This window comes from Prunus avium, chromosome 2 (assembly GCF_965620075.1).
Source record: "Prunus avium chromosome 2, drPruAviu1.hap1.1, whole genome shotgun sequence".
Classification (NCBI taxonomy): Eukaryota; Viridiplantae; Streptophyta; class Magnoliopsida; order Rosales; family Rosaceae; genus Prunus; species Prunus avium.
The window spans coordinates 26,311,781-26,319,845 of NC_142285.1; the positions used below are offsets into that span (position 1 = coordinate 26,311,781).

General features: G+C 35.3%; 1 pseudogene; it reads left to right on the forward strand.

Annotated features, from left to right (window-relative positions):
* Positions 1-7,177: 7,177 nt before the first annotated feature.
* On the forward strand, positions 7,178-7,843 carry LOC148296744 (rust resistance kinase Lr10 pseudogene; annotated as a pseudogene).
* Positions 7,844-8,065: the final 222 nt, after the last annotated feature.

Here is an 8,065-nt window from a genome sequence, read left to right on the forward strand (position 1 = left end):
TCTCTCTTTTGAATGAGCTGCACCTCTCTATTTAAAGACTGCCAAATTCGTCCTCCCCTTGGCTGGTGTAGACAGCCCACCATAAATCCTGGAAACTGCTCCTTGATTTGTGCAAACAAGTTTCCCCATAATTAAGCATGCCTTGTTTTGCTCCTTGGAACTTCCATAGCTGAAATGCCTCCCTAAATTGCTCAACGTGTCAAGTCCAAAGTCAGGTACAGCTGAGGTGAGGCACATGGCTCAAAGGAGGTGTGGAACACAAGGCTCATCTGCTGGCAACTGCATATTAAAATCCTCCTGACCATGGTTCAGTGTTTGTTAGGCTATGGACTCCAAATATGCTCAATTGGGCTGAAATTTGGATATGTTATAATAGACACCCGTTTGAACAACTTCTATGAAGAATGTCTCCTCATCCGAGTTGTGTAGGTTGCTGAAATGAGGCCTGCAAGATGACCCACGAAATTGGACTGACAAGGAGTGTGGCCCAAATTGGGTCTGTCTTTAAGCTTATATTCCTCTTGTGCCAATCAGTCCTTAACATGCATGGATTGTATCAAATGTGATCTCTTGCTGCCTTATCCTACAAAACACACAAACATAGGTAAGTGACTCAAAATAAAGAGAAACTAAACCAAATCACTAAATAAAGAAGGCATGCAAATGTGTAGAATTATGAACTTATCAAGTATGGTGCGGAATTAACGTCCATAAAACAAGTAATTTAATTTATGAATTCATTTTACCGCACATTTACCTTGATTTAAAATATGGTGCGGGTTTATCGTCCATAAAAACAATTTATTTACAAGCAATTTATAACAATTTATTTTACGAATTAATTGTGTGATATGATGAGTTTTACAGCATATAGAGATCAGGACCAGAAGTTCCTTGATCCTCATCATACAACTACATCAGGACCTGAAGATCCTTGATGATGATAATGATATGAGAGCTGGCAATCTCTCCGGTACTATATTTGTAAACAAGATATCGGACCTGAAGATCCTTTATCCTTGACATGTAAATAAGGACCTGGTGTTCCTTGATGATGTAACAGTACCATATTGGTTACTAGTACAATACACATGAATAGTAACTGTACTGGCAAATATACTGTATGCATGAATAGACACGTATTCATGACTTGATGAATAGTACCGTATACATCAATAGTAACATATGCATAAATATTAACCATTTTGGGTAAACCGTCACTATATACAAAAGGGAGCCTGCAGTTCCTTAAACTCATGGATAAACAATTAAATGAGATGCCAGAAGTTCCTCAAAACATGGACAATTATGTAAGGGCATGAAGTCCCAAAATATGTACAGGAAATTATAAAAATGTCTATACCATGAGAATATGTGATTTTGGCCAAAAATTCAAAATCTAACAATATTGATAACTTGAAGTTGCAATAGTTAAATGGACAACACTTGAGGTATTATTGCAAATTGTGGTATAACACATATTTCTTTGGCATAAGAAAATAATGAATTTAATAAAGTTTTTATGTTATAATTGACACCTCAAGGAAGAAATATATCTTGTGAATTCCGGTTGTTTAGAATACATCATGAAATAGATAATATCTGGATAAACCTTAAAGGATGAATTGAGGCTTTCCACATATTTTGTTATATTATATGATTTGGGTCGGAAGCCCATGGATCCAAATATATGAGAGATTCCGAACCTTAAGTTTTGGGTATATAGTAGTTAATGCTCTTCACTACTATATTGCAATATTATCATGGCATTTACTCAATTTATATTTCATGCCCATTTGAAAAAGGCAAATAAATTTTGAAGTCGTGTTTAGCCTGGGCCAGAGGCTCTGGACTCACATGCATTGAAATATGTAATTTGAGAGATTTGATGTGGTTATTTGAACCTATGAGGCACAAGGTTCCAAACTGTCATTTTGAAAAGACGTGAAAACCACAGGTGGAAGTTTAAGAATTTACCCAATTATTATAACAGGAAATGAGCATGCAACAAATAGATTTTTTCACTTGTAAGGAAGGAGCAGGCACTGTAAAATATATATGATTTCATTATGTTCTGGAAGCCTCTGAAGGAAGAAAACGGTGCCTCTTAAGCTTAGTCATGAGCCTCTCGTGGTCTCCCAGAATCTTTTCATTGGAAATCTGCAGCATGTCAAGCCTTGTCTGCGCATCAATGGAGTATGAACTCACCAGTTTCAACAAGGCCTTATTTTCCTTTTTAAGTTTTTCAACCTCTTGCTGAGACTATGCAGCATTCTCCAAAGAGACAAATTTTCAGTGTTCAGCTCCTGAATCTCGTTTACTCTGGCAGGCAAACGATCAGCCATGTTAGAAACAGAAGCAGCATTCTGAATGCTAAAAGCCATTGAGTCATCAATAGCCTATTCGTCAGACCTTCCTGTTAACAGTATTTCATCCATAAGAGTAAGGAAAGTCCTAGCTACTGTTGTGTAGATACAGCTGCACCAAAATGGATTAAGCTGCATCCTCAACTTGTGATACTCGCAAGTGCACGAGCCGTTCGGTAGTATAGCGTATGTAAGTGCGAGGTCGATCCCACGAGGATTGGTGATTGAATGATCCCATTCATTTCTCCTACACAAAACAGAAATGAAAAAAAAGAAATAAATAAAACAATGAAGAAAGAAATAACTAACTCAAGCAGATAAGTTCCCAAGTTCAATTAGATTAACGGATTGATTCTAGCTAATGTATGATTAAGCCATGGTGTTTGGTCATAACCTTGTGTTCCTAATTCCCTAATTTGATCATTTGTTGTCTAACCTAAAATTAAGCATTAGGAACCCATTAAGCATAGAAGAACAATTTAAACAACCAAGGATGTATCTAATCCCTGTTGTCGAATGTCCATACATACTCTTCCTATTCATAGTTCAATTCGAATTAAAGCATGGTGTATACTCTTAATTCAAACCAAGATAGCTAACATGCAAGCCTAAATGGTGATCAATCATTCAAACTAGCATATTAACTTATAAGCATAATGAATAAGAACATGAACCATAATTGAAACTTGGAAACTAATCAAACTTGAAACTAAAGAAAAGAATTTACATAATGAAAAGTAAAGTGGAACTAAGAAAAACTTAAGGAAAATTTCAGCACAAATATTTCATTACTACAATTGAAAACTAGAAAATGAAACTAAGAGAATTTGAGGGAGAGAAGGGAAGGGAGCTCTAGAGAAGTGTTTGAGAGCTCCCCCCCTTGGGGTGTGTTTACAAGCTTAGAGAACCTCCCTATTTATAGGCCTAAGGAAGTGAAAAATCTGAATTCAATATGGCTAATGCATACAACACTTGTTTTATCAAATTTGAAATGGTTGATGCACTTGTATTAGAAAATTTGAATTGGTTGATGCACTTCACCAATAAATCCCACCAGCAGCCCTAGCTCATCTTCATGTCACCATGACCAAGCTTCCAACCAGAAACAATAGCTCATCCTGAGGTCAGCATGACCAGCAACTTCAAGGGCTTACGAATTGGGCTTCCCTTAAGCAAATTAAGATTTTAAGCACTCAAACTTGAAGTTCAGAATGTCTTCTTTCCAGCCATATATCATTTGGGCCAATCCAAGGTCGGAGGAGGAAGTTAAGGCCAAAACAAATTGCTAACTCATTTTGCGTGCTGATAAAATCCATCATGAGCATGGCTCTGTGTTTGCTAGGTAACAGACTCCATATTTATCCAATGGGGCTGAATTATGGATATGTTATAGTACACACCCATTGGAACAACTTTCATGAAGAATGTGGCCTCATCCGAGCTGTGTAGGTTGCTGAAACAAAGCTTGCAATATGACCTACGGAACTGGACTGGCAGGGGGCTGTAGCCAAAATGAGTTTGTCTTTTAAGCTCTTCATCCATTCATCCAAATTAGGCCTTAACATGCTTGAATTGCATGAATTATGGTATCTTGCTCTATTGGCCTACAAAACACACAAAGAGAGGCAAATAACTCAGAATTCTAAGAAACTAAACAAAAGAAGTAAGTAAATTGGGCATGTATATGTATGAAATTATGAGCTTAACAGCTACTATGGCAGCAATCGTATCATTCATCATCACATAATCATTAACCGTGAGATGACGATTTTGGGATACAAAGAATGGACGCCAGACTTTGGCGTCACAGGTTGTTTTGGGAGTAACATTTAAATCGAAATGATTTGGGCGAGAAGAAGAGGAAGCCATTTTAAAAGGTTTCGAGGAAAGTCTTAGAAAAGCTGAATTTTCAGAAAATGGAAGGAAGTTTAGTTGAAACATAGTTACTCCAATCAGGCCTTGCAGAGGCAATATCTATAGATGGAAATATGGCAGGATCCCAATATTTTCTCAGATCCCCATATTCTCCTTTTCTTTTCCAGATTCCAAAACTTCACGCGGTTTACATTAATGTACGTCAGCACTTTAGGGGTTTTCAAGTACTATTTTCATCAAAGCCGATTGTTGTCGTCGGATCAGCTGCACCAAAATGAATTCAGCTGCATCCTCAACTTTTGATACTCGCAAGTGCACGAGCCATTGGTAGTTTAGCATATGTAAGTGCGAGATTGATTCCATAGGGATTGGTGATTGAATGATCCAATTCAGTTTCCCTACACAAAACAGAAATGAAAACAAAGGAACATAAAACAAGGAAGAAAGAAAATAACTAACTCAAGCGAATAAGTTCCCAAGTTCAATTTAGATTAACGGATTGATTCTAGCTAAAGTATGATTAAGCCATGGTGTCTAGTCCTAACTTATATTCCTAATTCCCTAATTTGATCATTTGTTGTCTAACCTAAATTAAGCATTAGGAATCCATTAAGCATAGAAGAACATTTTAAACAACCAAGTATGTATCTAATCCCTGTTGTCGAATGTCCATACATACTCTTTCTATTCATAGTTCAATTCGAATTAAAACATGGTGTCTACTCTTAATTCAAACCAAGTTAGCAAACATGCAAGCCTTAATGGTGATCAATCATTCAAACTAGCAAATTAACTTACAAGTATAATGAATAAGAACAAAAACCATAATTGAAATTTGGAAACTAATCAAACTTGAAAACTAAGAAATTACATTACAATGAAAATTAAATTAGAACTCAAAAATAATTAGCTCATGCATATGTCATGCATGAAAAATATGGGCTCGTTTTGGGCTCAAGCCTCCATTCTTAAAAATCTGGAAAAATATGGATCTTGAAGCTCTTTGTCTTATCTTTCCAAGCATATGCAGCCCAACCCAAGGACAAATCAGAAAGACCTTCAAATGTCAGTTTTGGCTTAGTAACGCAGATGTTGTCGATGTTGACCTTAAGTTTCCAAAACTTGCATAACTTCCTCTAGAAGACTCTAAATCATGAACCGTAAAATATTATAGAAACTAGACTTCCACATCTTTCCAATGATATATGGTTCATTATCTGGTTCTTCCTGAGCAAGTACAGTCTAATCCATGAAGTTGATTGATCCGCATACACAATTGTTGAGCTAATTTGACTCCAAAATGCATTAAATGAGTCCCAACGCTTAATATACTGAAACAAAGATAAAATAGATTAAAAACACAAGTTTAACTAAAAAACATAACCAAATTATAAGTTAGAATGGTACAAAATGATATGTAATTATGCACCGATCAAATACCCTCAAACCTAGATTTTGCTAGTCCTCAAACAAAACAAAAGGAAAACAAAGATAAAAACAAAATAAGAAGTTAATTAGACCACACTTTCGCATGTAACTCGATTGCATTGAGCGTATGCAACAAGCCTTTAAACCTCTAGGCATCCCTGGTAGGAGGATTTGTTCTCCTGAAGGTTTAACAGATACGATATCCACAAACGTTTTACTGACTCTACAAAACAAAGTGGTAAGAAAACTTATTAGATTTTGTTAGTCCTTAAGCAAAACAAAAACAAAAACAAAATAAAAATAAATAGAAAAATAAATATATAAACAAAACAAAAATAAGACTCAAAACAATATTTCCGAACATTTTCCGAAGAGAAATGACTCATGCACACGACTCAAAAGTTTTAACAATAAAAGATCAGTTTTAGACACTATTCACAAGGCGGCAATGTGCAAAACACAACATGTTCAAAGTGTAGTAGTGTGATAGCCAAATGCAACAAATTCCCCAATCTTTGTTTTCACACAATTTCAAAAATCATATCTAAACACAAATTTAACTTCAAATCTCACCAAAGTTGTCCTCTCACAAATGAATCACTCAGAAGAGGGCTACAATGCATCACTCAGTTATAAACATGAGATTAGAGTTAAACCAAAAAGGACTTAACTCGAAATAGAAAGATGAAGAACTTACATTAATATGAACTCAAGAAGGATGTCAAACACTTAAAAGTAAGAAAATGGATGCAATTCAACCACATGACATTTAAGATCAATTTAGGTCTTTAGTATAGGTTGTAATGGGGCCAAGGGTGTAAGGTGAGTAAGAAATGAAAGGTATGGACAATACAAAGTCTAAGGAACTCAAAATATAATAGCATAAAATAATTATTTCTAAGACTTCGAATCATCACAATGATAGATTTTTTTTACATGATCAAAACTCCTTATACCTCCATTTAATTTGATTCACACTCCTTTCTTTTAATTGAACAATCGCTAATTTATTTTGAAGGCCAATAAAGAACCCAAAAATGAATTTTCAATCAACCACCATTTAATCACAACTTTTCTCTTTTCTTTCACCAATTGTGTGAATTTTTTATTTTTTATTTTTTCAAATGTAACACCCCTTCCCAAACTTAGTATGAAAAACACATCCCAATTAAAGCTCATGAGTTCCTAGAAAGGTAAATATTTATTTTTTAAGCTAAGGCGAGGAAATATAATTGGTTAAATGAAAGAAAAGGTTTACATGTAGGCTCAAAATGGTTAACAATGGAAAATCATGCTTAAGCATGCACATGGTTAGCTTGAAAGGCACAAACGATCCAAAGAGGGCCTTAATATCATTTCCTAAATGTCATGAAATCAAATTGCATAAGAATGAATGACTTTGAAGTGTTCAACCAAATCAATGAATAATGAGATCAAACAACAACGTTCTTAGATGACATGAAAATAAGAGTATGTGTATAACACTCAACCCCTTAAGTTGTAGGAAAATGTATGAGATTTCTCTTGGAGTGACTCAAGGGATCGAATATCTACATCGAGGTTGTGACATGCAAATTCTACATTTTGACATCAAGCCTCACAAGATTCTTCTTGATGAGAATTTCATCCCAAGGGTTTCTGACTTTGGGCTTGCAAAGCTATATCTGGTAGGTAATACCATCGTCTCCTTGACAGCAACAAGGGGAACAATGGGATACATGGCTCCTGAGTTGTTCTACAAAAATATAGGAGGTGTCTCATACAAAGCTGATATCTATAGTTTTGGAATGTTGTTGATGGAAATGGCAAGTATAGAAGGAAGAATTTGAACGCAGAGATAGAGCATTCAAGCCAAATTTATTTTCCTCTTTGGGTCTCAGACCAATTTTGCATGGGCAAAGAGTTTGAGATGGATGAAGCTACAGAAGAGGAAAAGAAAATAATAAAAAAGATGATTATAACTACTTTATGGTGTATACAATTGAAGCCAAGCGATCGTCCTTCGATGAACAAAGTTATAGAGATGCTTGAGGGAGAGGTTGAATGCTTGCAACTCCCTCCCAAGCTTCTTTTATGTCCACAACAAGAGATGCCAGAGAAGATCTTCATGGTAATTCGAATCCAATGTATTATAACACAGAGCTAACATGTAGTACTCTGTCAGCTAGGTGATGAGTAGGACTCAACTAGAGTTTCAACTTTAATTTCAGTTTTATTATTTTTTAAGCTAATAAGGGAAATATATGGATTCAAGTTGCATACATTAATGGGTAATGCTATGCTTACCACATAAATCTACCATATTTTAATACCATCTTACATGGCAGCTGATGTGGACAACAACCTCATTAAAATTATATTAGTTTTTTTTTTTAAGGAGATAATATTTTCTATAT